Source organism: Ochotona curzoniae, unplaced genomic scaffold, assembly GCF_017591425.1.
Source record: "Ochotona curzoniae isolate NIBS_2020 unplaced genomic scaffold, NIBS_Ocur_1.0 contig_21, whole genome shotgun sequence".
NCBI classification, from domain to species: Eukaryota; Metazoa; Chordata; class Mammalia; order Lagomorpha; family Ochotonidae; genus Ochotona; species Ochotona curzoniae.
Genome location: NW_024465322.1, coordinates 6930903 through 6953123, shown reverse-complemented (window position 1 = coordinate 6953123; position 22221 = coordinate 6930903). Strand labels below are relative to the sequence as shown.

Genomic DNA, 22221 nt, shown 5'->3' with positions numbered 1-22221 from the left:
AGTCCTTCCCCTAGCAGAGGGCCAGGGGGCAAATTCCTGGGAAGAACTGGCGGACAGACTACAATTGTCAAAATTAAAAATATATACTTTCCTTTGTAGATTCCCCAGATAAGTGGATGCTTACCCTTGCTTGTGAGAGAACAAAAATAATCTTTCTTGTAAAAGAAACCATCTCCCAGTTAGGTCCCCTACTACCTCCCATTTAGTCGGGTATCAGACTGGCTGGCATTTCTTAAACTGCCCAAGATATCCACCACCCCAAACATAAGCTGGAAGCTCCATATCTTCAAGAAAGATGAAAACATTCAACAGCCTGAATAAGACTCATATCACAGGACTTGGCATTGTGGCTCAGCGAGTTAAGCTGCCAGCATTCCATAAGGACACAGGTTTGAGTCCCAGCTGCTCCCATTTCTGATTCATTTCCCTGCTTATGCACCTGGGAAATCAACAGAAGAGGACCCAATTGCTTAGGTACCTGCTACCCACATAGGAAAGCAGGATGGAGTTCCAGGCTCCTGACTTTACCCTGGCCCAGCCCCAAATCAGTCGTTTTAAGAAGTAGGCATGGGGATGGACTGAGCTAAGCCATCACACCCTTTGGACAGAGCAAAAGTCAGGAAGCAAGAGCCAGGTCACTGTTGTACATGAAAGCCAGGTCTGGGGAGTAAAATGACAGGGGTCTGCAGGGGCCTAACCAAATAGGCAGCTACACCTGCCAGCATGTGTGAGGGTAAGTATCTGGCCACAGAATCCACTAGTACGCAAAAGAACCAGGACTGGGGACAGACCAGGCAAGTGTGAATCTTACTGATTCAAATGATAATCAGATAGATAAGCTCAATAGATTTTTCTCCAATGAATTTTCAGGAAATGGACAGACAAAAATTTATTGCTTGAAACAAGCCGGAACATGCTCTGTCCATCAGGCTCCTACCATATTTCTAATTCTCTCTGATGAAGACCAACGGGCTGGATTCTCCCCCATGGTACAACACCGTGGTGCTAACACGGGGAAGTACAGTCCCTGAGAGCTGTCACTGGTAGGAAGCCCAGCGACGCTCCATCCTGCAGAGAGCATGGACGTGATCACAGGTGGCCTGGATTCACCAGCCCCCATGCCTCCTGCTTCGAGGACGCCAAAACCAGAACAAGCTCCAGAACCAAACAGGGAGCATCTGCCGACGAGGGACAGCAGAGGCCTGGCAACCGCTGACAGGAACACTGTGCTATGGCCTGAGTGCCTGTACTCCCCAAAAGGCCTGCGTGGAAACCCAATGGGGTGGTGGGGCCTTCAGGAGGAAATGAGTCATGAGCGTCAGCAGTGCGCTCCTCAGAACAGTGAGACTGAAGGAGTGTGGAACCAGGGAAAAGGCACATTCCAGGCCATGCTGGCACCCTGTTCTTGGACTTAAAGCCCCCAGGAGTGTGAGAAGTAAACAGCTGTTGTTGAAGCCATCCAGTCTCTGGTAACTTGTTATAGCAACATTAACTACAACCCACAGCGTGAAAAACACTAGCCCTGGCTAAGGGGTGGACTGGCTGGTCCACACTTTTACTGTCTATCCAACCATAGCTCTTAAAAACAAACAAAAAGCTATCCTTAAGGGTGTGTATTTGGCCTACTTCGGATCAAAGGACCTGGTAACGAGTAGTTCCTTCTCTAGCTCCTGATTCCAGCTCATGTGGATCCTGGGAGGCAGCAATAAGGGCTCAAATATAAAATATAAAAATGTAGGTGGTTCCTGCCACCTACATACGAAACTAGGCTTGAGCTCCTGGCTCCTTGCTTCCACCTCAGCTCAGCCCTGGCACACCTATGAGTACTGAGGGAATATAAGCGTGGATGAGATGTTCCCTCTCTCTCTCTGTATCTCTGCCTATTAAATATTTTTTTAAAGAGTACACTAGTCCCACTGGATTGCAGCCCCATTTTACAGACTTCATTTTACCTTCATTACCTCCCTGAAGTCCCTATCTGCAAATACAGTCATTGTGCTGGGGACCTGGCCCTCAACACATGAATTTTAGGGGATACAATTTAATTTAGAACAGGCCCAAACCTTAAATATGAAAGAACTATGTCTGAAAAACGTCAGCCTATTCCGTACTGCTCTAGAGACCAAAATTAGAAACAAGAGGAAAGAAACTAGGCTACACAAAGTCTCGGCTTCTTCCAACTCTTTCTTGTGCAATTACAGGACGAGTTACCGGGCACACCACAGAACGTCAAGCCAAGCTAGCGCTTTCCCTGAAAGGCAGACACTACGAGGGAAACCAATTAGCACTTCTGTCTACTAATTGCACTGGCTCTTATCTAGAGTCCCAGTGTTACGAAGCACAGGATCCCAGCTAGTCACACTTGGAAACCCCAACCAGTTTCCAACCATGACTAACCAGCCTACCGCATGGCTGAGAAAATAACCTCACTCACCAATAGAAAAATCTCTGGAAGAAAACTAACATACTAACAACCATGTTGCCACCAACATTTCTTGTTCTCCCTAGGTACCAGCTATTTCGATGCATGGTCAAGTTCAACCTTCGCTGCAAGCCAGGAAGTAGTTATTATGCACATGGCAGAGATAAGGAAGCAGGCTCAGGACAAGGTTCTCAAAATCACGGAGTGACTAAAGCCAGGATGCTAACCAAAGTGTGAGTTATTTCAGGTGCAAATATTTTATGTGGACTGCAATCACTCATTCTGGGCTCTCATATGGCTCAGGTCCCAGAGTCTGATGAACTTCAAAATCTCCTGGTGTGCACCAAATCTCTAGGGGGACTGAATATAATGCAAGCCTTGTCCTGCAGAGAAGAGAAGCAAGGAGAGTGAATCCTAGGAAACAACTCCAGACCACTAAGTCCTGTGCAGTCAGGAAAGCACTGATGGGGCCCAAGAGGAACCGGGACCGCAGAGGGTAGCAAAGGACAGGAAAATCCACACAGCTGGATCCTAGATGCAATAGGAGCAGACTGAACAGATTCCTAATGTTCAACATTCCATGTAGAAGGAAAAGGGATGAAGAGCAAAGGAAAAGAGGCCAGAGGACACAATCCTAGAACCAGTGGTCAGCCGACAAACCACTACACCCAGCGTTTCCTGGGGTCTTGACTGCGGTTGGGAATTTCCTTGCTTTTCACTGGAGGAAAGGGTGGGCTGAAGTGCTAAACTGCAAGTCATACAGCGAAAGAAAACCTTGACTGCAGAGAGAGCAGCTACCACCTATTGTTGCCATGGCATTGGGAAACAGACAAAGCAACTTGCATGTACCAGGTTAAGAGGAAAACAGCAGAGAGAAGACAAGGGGAGAGCAGAGGAGGCCAGGTGGCAGGCAGGAATAAACGCTTTCCAGAGTGGTAAGCACTGGAGGAGGAAGATGTCCGGTTTGAATGGACAAGGTCTTAGCCTACTCTCGCCCTATTTCCTACCTCCCTGACTTGTCAATACTTAACAGAAAAGGCAGCAGAAAAATAAAAAATTAGAAAATAACAAGTTTTTAAAGTGCTCCATATCAAATCCGAATGTTTCTGATATTTTCTGACACCACTAGCCATTTTTTGCAATTTTCAGCTTTTCTGCCAAGATTTCAACCGAGTTGACTGACCACCCCATATAAACATATCTTCTTAAATAAAATATAGTCCAGGCTGGCAGGTAACCCAGAGCAATGGAAGGAAGGAAATGTAGGCATGTCATGTCTGGAAGGAGATGGTTTCCTGCGTACTTCATCATTTCCAACCATGCAACTCTGATAAACCATTGGCCAGACCTAAGCTGCTTTTTCTTTAACCGAAAGATGAAAGCATAAAGTACAAAGGCTGGCTTATAACAGTCAGCTAGCACGTATCCATTCCTTGCCTAAACACTCCCATTATCATCACTTTGATTCTAGCACCATTAGTGCTGGGAAGGGGAGGCTGTTCATTTCCACGCTAGATAACTGAAATTACAGAATGGAACAAATTGCACAGAAAGCCAAACCTTCTTTAAAGCATGAGCAGACAATACACAAAAAGAAATGCTAACTACAAATACACATAGAGAAAATATCTCAATCTTTACTGATAATCAAAGAAATACACACTGGTCATTTTCCGTAAGGAAGAGCACTGGTTACTGCAATAAAGACACTCTCTCATACCCTGCTGGTCAGTGTACTTACAGGGAGAAATTTAAAATAAATCAAAGCCTAGAATCTTCTGATCCATAGTCAGACGCGTTATCCATTGCGCCACTGGCCCACCCATTGATACTGTCTCAACCCAGATGTTTCGAAGAATGGAACTTGCATTATTTTTAACATATTGTTTACCCAATACTATGTCAATTAATTCCATAATATTGTATATTGATACTGAGGTTGTGTTGGGGCTTTTAACTGACCGGATCTTTACTCTGTTAGCCCTTTCTTCAGACCAGAGAAGGTCTCCCCAAGAGGCCATTGAACTTATCTGGACAATAAGACGCTGGACTTTATGCTAGGTATGTGTTTGCAAGGAACGAATCTCAACTGAACTTGAACTGTGGTTATGCAACAAGGTGGAGGAATCCACCCTGGGGGGAGGGGTATGGGAGGGGTGGGGGGAATCCCCAGTGCCTATAAAACTGTACCACATAATACAATATAAACAACAATAAAAAAATAATAATAAAAAAAATAAATCAAAGCCTTAAAATGACAGTTCCTTCTATCCACCATTCATATTTTTAAAGATATTTCCTAAGAAAAGAGTGAGTATACATTCTGGACAAGGTTATATCATATATAATCAATACTTGCATGTAAGAGAAATATATCTCAATGTTTGCATATAAAAGAAAATGTTAAGGCTGATGTGGCGCAGTGAGTTACACTGCCACCTGTAATGCCAGCATCCCGTAAGTGCCAGTTCAAGTCCTAGCTATGCCAGCTCTGATCCAGTTCCCTGATCCTGCTCCTGGGAAAACAGGGAAAGAGGGGCCAAATGTTGGGTCACCACCAGCCACATGGAAGGAACAGATGACATCTGGGCTCCAGCCTTCAGCCTGGCCCAGCCCCACCAGCAGATATAAGACCTCTTTCTCCATCTCTTCTTCTAACTCTGCTTAGCAAATAAATAGTTTTAAAATGTACTCATTAAAAGTGTTTATGTCAGGAAAATATTTGCAAAAGGATATGAGAACATATCTTATTTTAAAGACCTCATAAAATCATATAGATAGTTACATAGTGGATAAACAGATAGATAAATGCCATAAAAAATGAACAAGGACAGTGACTTCTACAAGTCTGCCTGCAAAATGGTGTGAACATCACCTCCAAAGTCACAATGATATTAACCCAGATCCTGATCCACAGCAAGAGGTGGAATGCTCAAGACATAATGTGGTCTTAAGAGTCTTGCCCTCACGAACAGATTCAAACCTTTACATTGGAGTGTGTCAGTTACGGCTGGGGTGGGATCCCGAGAGAATGAGTTCGGCTCAGTTTCATGTCTCACAAATGCTCGCCCCACTTCCCGTCATGTGACGATGGTCACAGCCTGAAAACTTTTGCCAGATGGTAACACAGTGCCTCTGGAAATGCGAGTCAAATAGACATTTATCATTCATAAATCATCCAGTCTGTGACTTTCTGTCATAGCGGCAGAAAACAGACTAAGACAAGTGGTTTGTAGGAAAAGAAATTTAAATGATCAACAAGCAAACGTACAGGGTCCAACCTTCTCATTATTATTTTTTAAAAGATTATTTCTTTTTATTGGAAAGGCAGATTTAGAGAGAGAAGGTTTACTCTTTAAATGTCCACAATGGCCACAGCTGAGCCAATCAGAAGCTAGGAGCTTCTTCCAGAGCTCCCACACAGGTGCAGGATCCCAAGGCTTTGGGCCATCCTTTGCTGCTTTCCCAGGCCATGAGCAGGGATCTAGACGGGAGGTAGAGCAGCTGAGACATGAACTGGTGTCTATATGGAATGCTGGCTCTTGAAGGTGGAGGATTAACCAGTTGAGCCATCACGTCAGCCCCAACCTTCTCATTACTAAACAAGCACAAACCGAGGTGCAACTTGCAACGCTTGCGACACCAGGGCCTGGCAAAGGTAGTTAGAAGCAAGCAGTCAGTTCTGCGACAGGAATGTATGTAGTCACTAGTAATTCTTACCAACGACGACAGGGCCTCTTCCAGATCCAGCACAGTTCCCGGCCCCTTGAAGTTGGGCACACTGGGTAGATGGGAACAGTTAACACACACTCCAGAATCAGCTGTCTGGGACCAAACCCTAAATTTCAGTACTTACTACACGACACAGGAGAACAGATCAACTTCTCCAGGCCACAGCTTCTTCACGTATAAAATAATAACTATTATCTACCATGCAGGGATGCTTTGAGGACTAAATAAACTTTCAGCATAGTGTGTAGCACATGGTATTATTAAACAGGAACAATTTCTCTTACAATGCAACGTACTGCTGTATGCATTTACCTGTAGTAACAGACCCTATCCCTCAATAAACTTAAACATTAGAACAGAGTATTAAAGTGACAGCGTGTAATCACCGCAAATATCTAGAAACAATCACAAGATCCACCAGCAGGGAACGGGAAAAATCAAACCTGGGTGCACAAGGATGTCTTCGTGGCTGTCGGAGAGTAAGGCAGTTCCGTGCATGCTGACAGAGAAGCCTATCCAGGCTCACTATTCAATCTTTACATTAGATTTTAAAATGCGGAGAATGCCTTTTGTGAAAGCAGAGATGGATGAATTGATGCTAAAACCATCATAATGCACTGTTGGTTAGTTTTTGACGTCTAGCAGTACGCAGCATGGTGAAGAAATGGGCTCTGCTCTGTGGTGCCAAGTGTTTGGAAGTGGTTCAGCTTCCATTTCTGATGCCTGCATCCTGCCTCAGCTTGCCAGTTACGTCCTGGCTTCGCGTACAATTCCAGCTTTCGGGCACTGAGGACCCTGGGAGGGGCAGAGACTGGATCAAGGGCTGCTTTGGCACTGCCACCCATAAGAAGATCTGGCTTGAGTCCCAGGCCCTTCACTTCAGCCTGGCTTAGCCGGGGGAGATCTCCCTTTCTCTCTCTGTCCCTCTGTTTTTCAAACGGAGGTAAATGTTAAGTAGACTTTGCATCCAGACTTATCGAGGTCACTTCTTACTTGTTCTAGGACCCTGGGAAGGTATTTAATCACTTAGCCCCAGTATTCTCATCTGTAAAACAAGATTAATAATAGCACCTACTTCTTAAATTCCTGTGAGGATTAAAGGAGCTAATACCTACAACCGTCCTTAATACTCAGTAAGCAACTCGTTCATGTTACTTGATTTGCTGCTAATCATGTTGATATATCAACACGGGTTATGAGATCATGAATATCTTGTTTTCTTTACTCATTTATATTTTAAACATTTATCAACAGACAATTGTTTTCATTTGAAATCCAAAATTGTATTTGTTCACACAAGCAATGCCAAGTAAGAAATACTAACACAAAACAGCATTTTCAAGGACACTGTGACATAAAGGGTTCGACTGTCATTTGTGACATTAGCAACCCATATGAGCAGTGGTTTGTGTCCCAGCTGCTGCACTTCCAATCAAGTTGGGAAAGCAGCGGAAGATAACTCACGTGGTTGGGTCCTTGCACCCACTTGGTAAACCCAAAGGAAGCTCTTGGCCCCTCACTTTGCCCTGGCCCAGACCTAGTCACTGCGGCCTTGTGGGGAGTGAACAAGCAGATGGAAGACCTCTCAACTTCTCTCTCTCTAACTCTACCTTTCAAATAAATAAAATCAAATATTTTTAAAACAGTACATATTATTTACAGAGTATGATCACATTTTACTAAACTATATCTAATGTTATGTGAATCAGTGTATATAGAGGAATTTGGATATGCCAACCAAAATATCTGGTTTCTCTGAAAGAAGGAATGTCATGCATTTATATTTTCTTTTTGGTTACTCTAATTTCTCTCTTTTTTTTTCTGAACTGGCACACATTACTTGTATGACAAAATTTAACTATCATAATTTAGTATTTCCAGTCACAGAAGCTAAAAAGGAAGGAGCTGAGAGAAGTTTCCAATGTCATAACCAGGGATGGACCTTAGAGTAAAAACAAGTGAACACACATTTTCCTGAGGACGGTAAGTCTGATGTCATCACACCAACCAGTAACCAAGCGCTTGCCAGCAGCAGCTCATTCTGCCACCCTCCCCCAGGTCAAGCTCCAGCTGATGTCGGGAAGTGTGCTCGACTGAAGTTCCAGGGATGGTGACAGGGACCAGAGAAGCAAACAGAGCTCAGGGCTGAAGCACAGCGTGCCACAGGCAAGGTTAAAGGCAGCGCTGCTCGCCCACACGCTGTTGTCCGAACACCTGTTTCACAGCAACAAATCCATTACAGACCCCGAGAGAACTGGGAAGGAAGAACTAAAACTTTCAATAACAGTTTTTGGAAATGACTTTGCATTGAGACTTCCCTTAAAGAGTTCTGAATACACAAGGAGGGTCGCGGGATGTGATTCGCGCAAAGGATCATGAGAAACTGCTCTGAGGAAATCCTTTTACCAAGATGTGAAAATCTTGCAAACAGATAAACTATCACCCACACAAAATTCAATATGCTTCTTGTGTCCTCAGCATGTCTCCACACTCCAGACAGCAGACAAGTGAGAGTGTCAGGCAGAAGGGATTCTGTCTCGCCACGCTGCCAGGCACCACACGCTCAGATCACTGCCTTCCTGGGACCTCTTGGCAGCGGGGAGGCATCAGGCTGACTTGACCAGCTCCACCATCTCAGTCTGATGCTCTCAACCTCTCCCACTCCTCTCCCAACGCCGTCTTACCACCACACTAAAGCAAAAGGCCACAACCACAGAGGAACCAGACAGCAACAAGCACTTCAGACACAAAGCAAGCAAGCCACTCTGGGATTCCAAATGCCTGGGCTCCTTCCAGGGCTGGCTGCATGACCTCAGTCCAGCCCTGCCACTGCAGGCACGCGTCCTCTCCCATCTGGAGGATTAATGAGTAAGAAGAGATTTTTGAGATCCCCTTCCTGCTGTAAAAACCTGTGATTCCACACCAGCTAAACATGAACACTAAACAGAAATACCAGGTTATCAGCAGGGTGATTTTACCATGCTTCTGTTAACTGTTTCTCAAATGTTGACTGCCAAGAAGTATATCCAGCTGGACCCTGGGCCCATGTTTCATGAGTAAAAGTAGAGTATCTTCCTTTTCCATGGACTCAGTAACTTCTTCTTATTCATAACCAGCAGCTCCTACATAAAGTCAATTGAGTCAACTGAGGCCACTCACAGTTACACTTAACGAGAGAACTTTCAAAACTTTAATACCATCAATATCACTTTTCACTCTAAAAAAAATAAATTGCCCCCTTTTAACATGCACACTCTGCATCCAGCAGTGCAGTGCTGTTGCAAGCAGAAAAATGGTTGTACTACTTACTCACAAGGTCCAACGCCACAAACCTCAAGCTACACAATTACACTCTGTGCTCCTACAGTTATCTACAGCATTCTTTCTTTTTTTCCAAGGTTTATTTATTCCAAGGTCACAGAGAGAGAACAGAGAAATCTTCCACCTGCTGATTCACTCCCCAAACACCCCCAGCAGCTAGGCAGGGCCAGGTTCAAGTCAGGTGCCAGGAGCTTCTTCCTGGTCTCCCACGTGGGTGTTGGGGCCCGGGCACTTGGGCCATCTTCCACTGCTTTCCGAGACACATTAACAAGGAGCTGGATGGAAAGTGGAGCAGCCTGGACTTGAACTGGCATCCAAATGAGAAACTGCCACTGCCAACTGTGACATAGCCTATGTGACACAGTACCAGCTCCCAGCACTCTCAGTGTTAGGTTTTAAAGCAGATTTCTTTATGAAACTTATTTGAAAGCTTCAAAGTACCAGGAAAGCAGACTGACTATACAGAAATTTGTTTTCTCCAAAAAAAAAAAAAAAAAAAGTTTTGCAAAATGAGCTCCATCTGCAATAACTACAACTGAGTGTATACACAAAACACAAAACAAGTTCCTAACCATTAACTTGCTCATTCTTTCAACAAATATTTACACAGCACCTACCATGAACCAAGCACCAGGCTGGCAATTGGGGCAATAACATTAATGAAAACAAAGTCCTTTCGCTGCTAGTTGTCTTGGAATCCCTACAGCCAACAGTGTCTCACAACAGGAACGTACACACACACACACACACAAAGTACTCATGAAAAACTTAAGGGTATAAACATGACCAGATGCATAGCAAAGTTGCTCTAGATAACATTATGGTACTGTGCATTGCTTTCCTGAAATAAAACAAAAGGCTAGACAAGATAGAATTTCAGAGGTTTGCATTATAAACAAATGTAGAATGCTTGAAAGTAAGTTTCCTTGGACGGGACATCACACAATGTGTATGCAGATGAGAAAACATCACCCACTATCCTGTAAACATGCACACCTTCACGTCCATCAACAGTTTTCAACATAAACAGACCAGTCCCTGGAGAAGCAGCTTGCACACTGACTGAATCACTCTGACTCTGCAAAGACATCTCAACGTGCCCCTGTGAGGCCTGCTGCTCTCCGACGGTGAAGCGGGAGATGGGACTAGGAGCAAACTGCACAGACACGCCTGCCTCTCTGTGAGAGCAGGAACAAAACCGCTGAAAATCAGGCAAAGAAAACCCCTAGCTGGGAAAATCCATGCTCCTGAGCCTCCCAAAGTGTAAAAGCTGCTTTTCATCAATCAAATAAATCAGGAAAGGCAGCATTTTTGGGCCGGTACCCTTGGGCCCGCCAAGGCCCTTACCTAATTAACATCATCATTCCTATTCCCCATGGCTGTGGCTGCCTAATTACCCAACTCTAAATATTCACCCAACCCCCTTCCAAGCCCCTCGGCAGCTCTACTTGCAGACATACTGCTTAATATTAGTAACACCTGCACAAGTCAAAAATACATACAGATTGGAGGAAATGGAAGAGCACCCAAAGTGTGGGAGCAATTATTGCTTAGAAAAAAATTTTTTTTAAGTATTCATTCATTTATTTTTGTTGGAAAAGCAGATATAAGGAGAGAAGGAGATACAGAGAGAAAGATCTTCCATCTTCTGGTCCACTCCCCAAAATACTGCCACGGACAGAGATGAGTCCATCTGAAGCCACGAGCCAGGAATCTCTTTGCGGTCTCCCACCCACGTGCAGGGGCCATAGGCAAGGAGCTGGATGAGAAGTGGAACAGCCAGGACACTAACTGGAGCCCAAATGGGATGCCAGCATTTGCAGATGTAAGATTAGCCAGCTGAACCATCACACTGGTCCTAACTATTGCTTGGGAATTTTTAAATAGAATTAAAAGTTCTAAAATTCATTTAGAATTATGCCAATCACAGTTAGGAGAGTAACCCTGGTTTCTAACATTGCTCTCCATCATTGTTTTAACTGTCTATAGCAATGGGAAAATCAGATGTCTTTCCCCAGAAAGTGAATGCTTACTATGTTGGCATGAGGGCTGTAAAACCCAGTAGTGTCGCCTGGGTTGATAAACTCTGTGACTGCCACAGCATTCTACATCAGCCACCCACATGGGGAGGACACCATGTGAGGGGGTTGGTGTCGGGCAGGCGTTCTTGTTGTTGTTGTTGTTTTGTGTTGTTGTTTTCCTTTTTCAGACTGCCACTACTGAATTCCTCCTGTTTCAAAAAAAATTCTCTTAGGAGAAATCCAAAGCATGCTAGAGATAGCAATAACCAAGGATGCGAAAACGTAACGTCCAGGGCAGAGCCAGGCCTGGGGTGGGCAGCCCAGAGGCACAAGCCAGGCACCATGCTAAAATTCTAGTATTACCCAGGGAGACCTTCAGGGGATTACTAGGGACTCCTGACCATCCCAGCTCTATCCAAACATCATCAAGGACAAATTTCTTTGAGATTAGATGACATTTTCTAATTTTTAAAAATTTTTATTTATTTTTGTTGGAAAGTCAGATATACAGAGAGGAGAGACAGAAAGATCCTTCCGTCCGCTGATTCACTCCCCAGGTGGCTGCAAAGGCCGGAGCTGAGCAGATCTGAGACCAGGAGCCAGGAGCCAGAAGCCAGGAGTTTCTTCCAGGTCTCCCACACAGGTGCAGGGTCCCAAGGCTTTGGGCCATCCTCCACTGCCTTCTCAGGCTACAATCAGGGAGGTGGAAGGGACACAGAGCAGCTGGGATACAAACCTGTGCCCACATGGTATCCCAGCGCACGCAAGTCAATCTGTGTCACGCCCTGATGACATATTCTATGCTCACAGTACCTTCTTCTTACTTAATAAGCCATTTAAAACAAATGTAACAACCAACCAACAAATATCCTAATGGGCATGATATGGTCTTACTTCTTAAGGCCTTGGTGTGGCATTTAAGATCAGCTAACTGCCTTGGTTCCATCAAGCCAAGCGCCTGTGGCACGTCCCAGTTCTCTCTGCTAAGCACTTGGCACCAGGAAACAGCCAGGCACTGCCTCATCTGTGCTCTCCAGAAGCTTAATGTGGAGGCGGAAGGAGCGGAGGAACATGAAACACAACCTAAAGATTCTCAATAAATGCCAACTCTATGAACGCCATTCAAGCAAGAAATCTATGCCACTCTTCCCTTCTCACAGCCTTCATCTCAGTCTGTGGGTCCACCAAGTATAGCTCGTTTCTCTTCCCACTTACCTCTATTACAAGTGCCACCAGCCTAGTCCAAACCTTCCAGCCTCATCTACAAAAGAGTCCTAATTCCTCTTTCCAATTCACTTCCTGTCCCCTCGAAACCACTCACGACACTCCTCCAGCAAATGTCACCTGTTTAAGTAAGGTTAAAAACTACCGTAACCCCTTCAATAACTTCAGCTTTTCACCGGGTAAAATCTAAGCATCCTTCTCTCCCAAACCAAGGTCCTGCATGACCTGATGTGGCCTGGGCTTGCCTTCCAGTTCCACTCCTTCCATTCCTCCATCCCGACCACCTCTTTCTTCCGAGGCTCAGTCCTTTGCCCTTGTTTCAGCTCTTCCACCTGGAGCTCTTTCTTGCCCTTGGCCTCAGAGCTTTCTACGCCTCTAGCTGGCATATGCTTCCCCTGGCCAGCCCCATTTCGTCTGCCTCAGGCATCTGTTGTTTCTGCTTACCCAGCACTCGTTCTTCTGGCAAGGGGACATTTCTTTCCTTCTTCAAATCCTCTCTTCCTCACTCTCCATGTGGTGGAAACCGGCAACTATCCCTCAACCCCAACCAAGACCATTTCTGTGAGAAGGAGACACAGGCCTAGCCGAGACTTTCCATTTCCTGGGCCACAGGGATGGACATCGAACCGCAACCAAGCTTATCATATCGGAATGAATTCTCATCACTTCTCTGGGAGTTCTGTGAACATTCCTGCTATGGAACCAGACGATGGACGATGGCTCTGAACACCAAGCAGAGGCTATGCAGCAGAAAAAAAAAAGGTTTGGCAGTAAGGTCTATGCATTTCTCATTCACTCCGTGTGTGTGTGTGTGTGTGTGTGTGTGTGTGTGTGAACCAGTAAGCATCTCAGGTGCATCAGGATCAGGTGGACGAAGATACAGGATAAAAAGCCAAGCCTGCAATTTTGGCTCTGCCACTTGCTAGCTTAAGATTTTGACTCGATGAGTGAATAAACTTGGTTCTTAGCTCTTCATCTGAACAAAAACAGTCTCTGTCTCTCTCTCCTTCTGTTTCCTCACCTCCCTTACTCTGTCATTTGCAATTCAAATAAATAAATCTTTAAAAATAAAAATGAACTGCAAATTCCAAGGAAAGGTTGCACCTGTTCATGAACACCTAAGCCACAGGTCTGCCCCACACCTACCCTTTTTTGCATCTATGATTCCCATAATTGCTCTATTCATTAATACAGCCATGAAAAGGAATGCTGAAGTGGTACATTACCACAGCAACACAAGGATCCCAGCTCTGGCAGTCAGCAATTATTTGAAAGCTGATGAGTGGAGGAAACAAAATATTATTTCCAAAGACAACTGGTCCTTCAGCCTTCTCTCACTCATCCAGGTGAACTGTAAGAGCTGACACCTCAGCCTCGGGAGAGCTGAAATGCAGAACTGCAAAGACACCAGGGCACCACAAACAGAGATTTTTGAGGTCCAACTCAGTTTTACAAAGGTTCCTCCTTAGTAGCATTCCTAGGTTTATCCAGTCAAATTCTAATGTTGATTCTGCCATAGATACGAACTGAAAGTCTGACTGGATTTACAGGGGTCAGATTATATAAATAAGAGAGTCATAAAGGGCTGTGCTGATTCTCTGTGAACACAAAGATCCTAGGTGACAGAGTGTACACACACACTTCTAACAGCCAGGGAGACCTGCACAAGCACACTAGCTTCCTGGTGTCCTCAGGCTGAGCTTAACCGTGACCTTCAGGCCGGACGCTTTCTGCCCCCTTGACAACCAAACCTCCAGAATTGCTCCCAAATTGATAATGCACGTGGAATGAGGTGGAAAACTCTAGAATTTGCCAAGTTGTGACACCATCAAAAGTTGATGACATTTAGAAGGATTAATTCATAGCATGAGAAACAGTGGTAAGACAGAAGTGTTATTTTAAGTTTGTTTTCATGTCAAGACTTTTAAACAAAGGCATTTAAGACACTTTGAGCTCTAAATCAGAAATGAAGGCTCTGAATTAGCAAGCTCAATCTATCTTCAAAATAACTTTTACTCGTCCTCACAATTCCTTGCCTAAATTGCTATAATTATAGCTATGTTCTCACTGAATATTTACAAAGAGCCAAACACTAGACAGAGCATGTCATAAACAGTGTCTCCTGTTAATCATTTCATTCTCCAAAAACCTTGTAAAACCAATGAAAAAATGAAACTTGGAAAAATTAATACATTTGCCCAAAAACAGGAGATCAAAAAAAGTTAGGATTCAAACTCAAGTCTGTTAAATACCATTCTTAAGTTCTGTTCTTTTTAAATGCAGTGTGTAGTAGAATATTATTAAGAGTGGTACACCTTTAGAAAAAAAGGTTCAGGCCATTACTGCAAGTGTTCTTACACAGCTAACAAGGATCAAATCTCAAACGAGAGTTAACTCCAGCTAGGTGAGGCAGTGTAAGCCTCCGCTTGGGAAGCCCACTACGGGTGTGTGCAGGATGCAAACTTTCCTCCTGCCCAGCTTCCAGCTAACACATCTGTGAAGCAGTTTATAATGGTCTGGGTACTTGAGGGAGTAGAGCAGATAAAATTCCTGGCTCCTGGCTTCCGTCTGGCCCAGCTCTATTACGGACATTCAAGGGATGAATCCATGACGATATCTTTCTGTGTCTCACTCTTTTCTCTGTCATTTAAAAATAATTAAATAATAATTTTTTTTTTCAATTAGGGGTGGGGAATGTCCATCCTGTTAGCCATACAGGGGCCACATGGCAACTGCACATGAGATTCAAAGTTCAATAAACTGACAGCATGCTAAACCTTAAGCTAACAATTTTGAATAGCCTATAAATGTTACACATATCCAATGGCCTTTGGCAGAAAAAAATGTTCTCCATCCTTACATTATGTCAAGATAAATAGGAATACAGCTTGCTGAAAACCCCAGAGAATCCTTTTAAATTGCCAGTTGAGGGTTTAAAGGGAAAGAAAAAAAAGCAAACCTCATCATCTTCTGCTCAGAATGATTTGCTGCTTCCCAGATCAGGATAAAACCCACTAATCCCCCAACTGCGTTTGCGAAGTGTCTCACCAGAGCCTCTCCACACTTGCTGGCTGAGCAGGAAAATCAATCCAGGTGCCATTTTCATCTTTTCTTTCTGTTTTCAATGTAGCAATGCCGATGCTTCCAGGCAAACACAGTACTGTGGCATAAATAAAGTTGGGGGGAAAAAAAACCCAGAAAACCTGTCTTTAGGAAAATCACTGAACTTCAAATTCAGGTATGATAACCCAACAGAACTCAACTGTGTCTTTGTCGGTACAAAAGAAACATCAAGGGACTGATGTAGTGGCATAACATGCCAACTGTCCACCTGCAGCACTGGCACTCCTATGGTCACCAGTTCCTGCCCCGGCTCTTCTACTTCCTGATCTGGCTCCCTGTGTATGGACTGGGAAAGCAGCAGAGGATGACTCAAGCCCTTGTGCCCCTGCACCCACATGGGAGACCAAGAAGTTCCTGGCTTCAGACTGGCTCAGCTCTCATTACTGCAGACAACTGTGCAGTGAACCAGCAGATGGAAGATTCTCTATCTCTTTCTGTAGGTAATTCTTTCATTCAAATAAAAATATAAGAAATCTTTTTAAATAAATAAATCAAACTTAGCTCTGGGGAAGCTTTACAACATTTTTTTACATGTGCTATAAGGATTTAGTCTATATCTTCAGACAGCAGACTTCAGCAAAAAAAAAAAAAATCAATACATCAATAAATCAATAAAATAACCCCAAAACCAAAAAATCACCATAAAAGTACCTGTGCACTTGTGCAGCTGGTTCTTCATTTTCTCTACGTTTCTTTCCATTTCCTCAGCGAGGGGGCCAGCACTGTCCCAGCTGCTCCAGTTTCCATCCAACTCCCTACTAAGGCACTTGGCAAAGTAGCAGAAGATGTCCACGTACTGGGAGCCCTGCTGCCAACATGGCAGACCCAGAGGGAGCTCCTGGCTCCTGGATTCAGCTCCTCAGATTGGCCTAGCTCTGGCCATTGCAACCCCTTGGCGACTAAATCAGCAGGTGGAGGATCTCTTTGTCTTCTCCCTCTCTAAATTCTGCCACTCAAACAAATTAAATCTTTGTCCAAACAATGAGATTAGACTCTAAGATTACTGAAGCCATTCTTTGCTGTGACATTCTATTATTAAATCACAAATTCCAACCTCGATTAAAAAAATATTCAGTAACTATGGACACTACAACACAAAAAGAATCTGATTGAGAGACACAATTTACTATAGGATCACAAACCCCAAGGCAGGAAAAAATTCAGTTTCCTTCATTTGTACCCTTGGACAATTCATCCTATGGTCAGTTCTGTGTCCTTGCATATTTCAAATCCTCCAAATGCAGCAATTTAATCTAGAATTTCCAATTAGTAACCTAGTCTCTGTGCCAAGAACTGAGATCGTGTTACTTTAATAAAACATATCACTATTTCACTAGGATTGCAGAGTCTTGCCTTCCCAAGTAAGCTGTGAATCCTAGCTGTCAAGACTGCAAGGTTGGGGACAGAAACACCGTTCAGGTTCGATTTAAATTACCAACCAATGAGAAAGCAGGATTAACGACACTAGGAGCAAGTGTCATGGCTCAACAGGTGTAAGTTCCAGCTGTTACACGATGACCCAGCTCCTTGCTACCGTGCAGCTCAAGATGGCCCACAGCCCTGAGTCCTTGGCACCGCACCCATGTAACAGACCAGAATGGAGTTTCTGGGTCCTGATTTTGGCCACCTCAACCAGGCTGTTGTGGTTGTTTGGGGACTGAATCAGAGGATGGAAATTTGTGCGTGTATGTGTGTGTGTGTATGTCTACCTGCCTGTTTATACCTCTGTCTCCATTACTCTGTTTTTCAAATGAATAAGTAAGCAAGTTTTTTTTTTTTAAAACTTAACATTAATGGCAAGCAGACTGCAATTCATTATACTCAAGTATTAGGGACAAATGGATTATATCAATCAAACAGTAGCATGTTCCACAACCTAACAGTGCCACCTGCCAATCACACAACGTAAAGATGCAGTGAATGGCTGTACGCTCAGGAAGTGGCCTGGCACACAGTGAACGCAGTGGGCTCTACAACGAGCCTGCCCAGAATTCACGTGCACTGATCGCTCACTCTGGGACTCAGTGTAGATTACGTAACTCCCCATCTGTAAGAAGTGAGTCCCGATTGTATCCACCTAAGAGGGACCTCGGAAGTCAAATGACAGTGGATGGTAAGTACCTGGCATGGTGCCTGTCAGCTTTTACCCGTTATAACCGCAATGCACGAGTGCCCTCAGGACGTGAAATATCCTACATAATGTGACTAAAATGTATTTTCTAAAAGTCCCAGTTGCTTTGAACTTATGTAGGCCCTTACTTCATTAGCTGATGTCAACCAAAATCTTCCTCTTCTTTGCACACTTGTAACATCTATTTTTGGGTAGACCTTAAGATTAATGTATGAAACTCCAGCCTAATTGTAATATTTCAGTAAGCATAAATATCATCATGATGGCAAATCATATGCTGACATTCACAAGAATCATGAAATAAAGGAAGAAAAAAAACTGTTTGTTACATCTGCACCTGTTCTGCAGAGAAAACTGAGCTCTCCAATATAGCAGCCACAACGTGCGACTTAGCACCTGAAAAATGACAGGTGTGTTGTGAGCACCGGATACATGCCAGAATTCAAAGACTTGTATTTAAGAAAGAATACAAACTGCCTCATTTATCATTTTATGCTAATTACATAGGGATAATTTTTTGATATATGAAGTTAAATACTTTCACTTTTTTTCTTACTTCTTAAATGTTAAGTACTAGAAAATCAAAATTACATATGTAACCCATCATGTTTCTATTGGACAGCACCCACACAGACAATCCTTAAAAATAAGTCTCATGAAAATTAAATTTAGGATGAGACATGTGATTGAAAGTATAACAAAAACTAAATATAGAACTTATAAGAAACTTTAGAGTTGATATATAATTAAATTCAAACTCTTTCCCCAACAGCCACTGCCCCCAAATTCTTTCATAAGTACTTCTTCCAACATAGGGCCGCCTGATGAACTAATAAAACATTTGGTGAATTTAAACAATCTACTTGAGTTTTCACAGGTTGACTAAATTTGCTCATAGGAGATGACTTTGAAATGTCTGACATGCCCTTCATGAGCAAAGCCAACAGAGCCCAAGAAGGAACTGTCTGCTGAAAAGCTTAGCCTTAGCAAACAGGCCTGCAGAACTGTAAAAAGCTGAGCCCACTTGTACTGAGCCTGAGTCCCTTGCCTGTAGCCCCAAAGCTCACCAGAAGATGCTCAGAAGCTCAGAAAATGGCCTGGAAATGTACTGACCAGTGACAGGCAGTGTATGTGTTTAAATGACACTCATAATATGGTCTTCGTTATAGACACACAAATGAGGGTGTCCTCAAGTCTCTTCAAGAACCCGGTCACTAAAGAAAACACCTGAGTGTGGACGGCCTTTCGGTAGACATCAGTAAGAACTCAGCGGATGGATACTGTCCCTCCAGGAGAGGAGAGAGGAAGTAGGACATGTAAGCTCCAAAGCACCTGGTAAGTGCCCTGAGAGTGTGCAGCAGCGCCATTGGCATCACGTAGGAACTTTGCAGGAATGCAGATCTTAGGCCCCATCCCAGACAAAAGAAAAGACCCGGAACCTTCATTTCAGCAATGTCACCACATGGTTTTCACAGCGGCATCTGGGAAGCAGCCGCTCACCCACATACCATCCAGACTCTGCATCTGCTGCCCCACGGTTGCCAAGCAGGGACATGGGACCACATGTGTGGAATGCATTTGGTTGACTGAATATAAATTCTTTGAAAATGGGCTTCCCCACATGCGTAGAGTGCTGGGAGATCTGTACCACCAGGTACTGAAAGCATGTGGATCCATGTGTAGCCCTGCAAAACCAGGCACTGCTTCAGGCTGGGTAAGATGAGCAGAAACTATCCAAACCAAAGACGAAATCACATATTTAAAAACCCAGGCAAAAGAGAAGCTTCTGTATATTTGGTTGGTATGAAAAAGTACCCATTTTTCATGATGAAAAAAAAAACACTATTAACAAAAGCAGTATTTACAATAGCAAACTATGATTTTTGGCTGTTTTTACTTAACCCAAAGTTCTTTGGAATGGCCACTTGTTACATTAGGAATCATTCATTTTTGCTCTTGTCATTTCTGTAGCTATTGAAACATGCTAATTTTCCCGTTTTAGAACATCTCTTGAGCCCATCTCTCCAACTCACTTATCAACCTGTTTTTACAGTAAAAGTCTTTGGAACAGGTATCTTCATTTGCTATTTCCATTTTTCTCTTTCCACTCTCTCTCCAGTCTTCACTGATCAGTTTGTGAGCCCTACTGCCAATGCTGCCATTACTAGGCTCACCAACACTCAACCCTCAGGTGAACTGCCTGATCTGTCAGGAACATCTGCACCTCTTTGGCATCCGTCTGGTCCCTTGGCTCCGAAGACGCCACTGGTGCAGGCTCCCCTTCCTCCTTGGCTTCTTTTTGGAGTCCCCTAATCTCAGTGTGGAAGGAATCCCTTTTCTTGGTTCTGAATCTCATCTCTTTTCCACTGATAATGTAGATTTCATCCAGACTACATATTGTGACAACTCTTGAATATTCATCTGTATCCTAGATCCCCCTTGTACAATCCAGACAGATAAGGCCAACTGTAAAGAGATGTCTCCAAAACCAAACTGATTTTTCCCCTAAAAACCAGCTTCATCCCATCTCAGTGAAAGCCACATAATTCTTCAAACTTCACAGACTAATACTTTGCAAGGCACTCTTAATTTTTTTCATTCACACATTCCCTTCAAAACACACAATTCTGATCCAAGCCACTTTGGTTGCTACAACCATTTCCAAACTGGTCACCTGCTTCGGCCCTTCCTCACTTGAGTTGAGCGTGGGACAAGGCCCTTGGCATGTGCTTTAAAACCATAATGCAGATCATGTCACACCTAAACTCCTTGCCATAGCCACAGGACTGGGGATGATGTGCAGCCTCCTCCCTGCCCACCCAACCCCAGGCACACTGGTTCCCTGGTTCCTGGGAGGCAGCAGTAACAGCTCTGCCTCCACAGCTTCCACTCACTGTTTCCTGTGCCACCTTCTTCAGACCATTCATCACAGATGACCTCAGAGAGCCCACCCCCCCAACCCCTCTGATAGCCACAAAACAACCCACTCCCAACTTCCCTCCTCCACCTGATTTTTCCCCGGAAGACTTCATGGCATGCGTATATTCAATACATACGCACAGACACACACAGTTGGTCTTCCCTTGCAAAAGCAAGAAATTCTGGTTTTGTCGATTTTGTGGATTGCTGTACCCTTATTCTTAAGAAACATTTGTTAAATGAATATAAGAATGAAGGAAAAGTGATAAAAATATAGAGCTACAAATGATCTATTACAGGAATTCTTTAAAAAGAGCTGACTTTCAAATGGGTCGTTCTATGCCTATAAATACTCAGGCATAGAAAAGCAAAGTTGTTTCAATTTGATTAACCGCATACGAAATCTAATCCATGGTAGAGAAAGGCTCTCTACACAGACACTCCACAACACTGCAGGTGTGTTTGGTTTTCTCAAAACCCTGGGTATTGCTTCACCAGAGCAGGAGTCACACTGCACAGATCTTTCCCGCAAGCGGGTGAAGAGAAGCCGATATCATGGACTTTGATTTCTCCCAACAAAAAAGAAATGATGATGAACAGTCCAAAGTACTTTGTGTTCTAATGATGTATAAAACCTGGGCGTAACCCATTTTCAGTGAACTTTCACACTCAAGGACAAGACAGAGGAAAAGCATTCTTGTTGGGTGGCACTCGGGTAATGCACTCGGCTCTGTAGATGGGCACTGTGAGTCATATACTTATAAACCGCATTTCAGAAGCACTTAAGACTATCTCCCAGGTAAAAGGAAAGGAAAACAATTTCAGCAAACATTTAGATGCAGAAATAAATTATTCAGGAGTGGTTAACTGTGAGCGCAGCAAGGTGATAGGAGGCAGATAGGAGCTAAAAGCAATTCTAAAAAGACTGGAAAGCACGTCTTATTTTCTTTACGTTAAACATTAGTTTTTCATATTCTATACCGTTTGTTCCTAAAGTTTTATATATATTAGAATGTGTGTGTGTGTGTGTGTGTGTCTGTCTGTCTGTCTGTCTGTTCATTACCAGCAACCAACTCCAGGAGGAACAGTTACCCTATAAAACATGCAGGTTGACATCCATCATGACCTGATGTTCACAACTAGAAATGAAGACTGGCAAGCTTATGATATTCGCCCCCATCACAGAGGTAGTGCTCACCCAAACCAGCTTGATTTGCCCCCAAATGGTTTTATGCTGGTTTTATTTCTTACTGGAATCACAAAATTCAAATATTATGTAAAGGAATAAAATAGAGGTATAACAAGTTATTTCACCATGAAAGATAGAG

General features: G+C 43.7%; 1 protein-coding gene across 3 annotated transcripts in view; it reads right to left on the bottom strand.

Annotated features, from left to right (window-relative positions):
* The window catches only part of PSD3 (pleckstrin and Sec7 domain containing 3), a 268216-nt gene that overhangs the window by 238067 nt on the left and 7928 nt on the right, over positions 1–22221 (bottom strand). Inside the window, exon 1 of one of the 3 annotated variants that reach the window (XM_040971310.1) lies at positions 6598–6655. The exons of the other annotated variants lie outside the window; for them this stretch is intronic. The gene's annotated coding sequence lies outside the window, so the exon portion shown is untranslated. Of the gene's footprint in view, positions 1–6597; positions 6656–22221 lie in introns of those variants that run through there. 3 annotated transcript variants of the gene reach the window in all.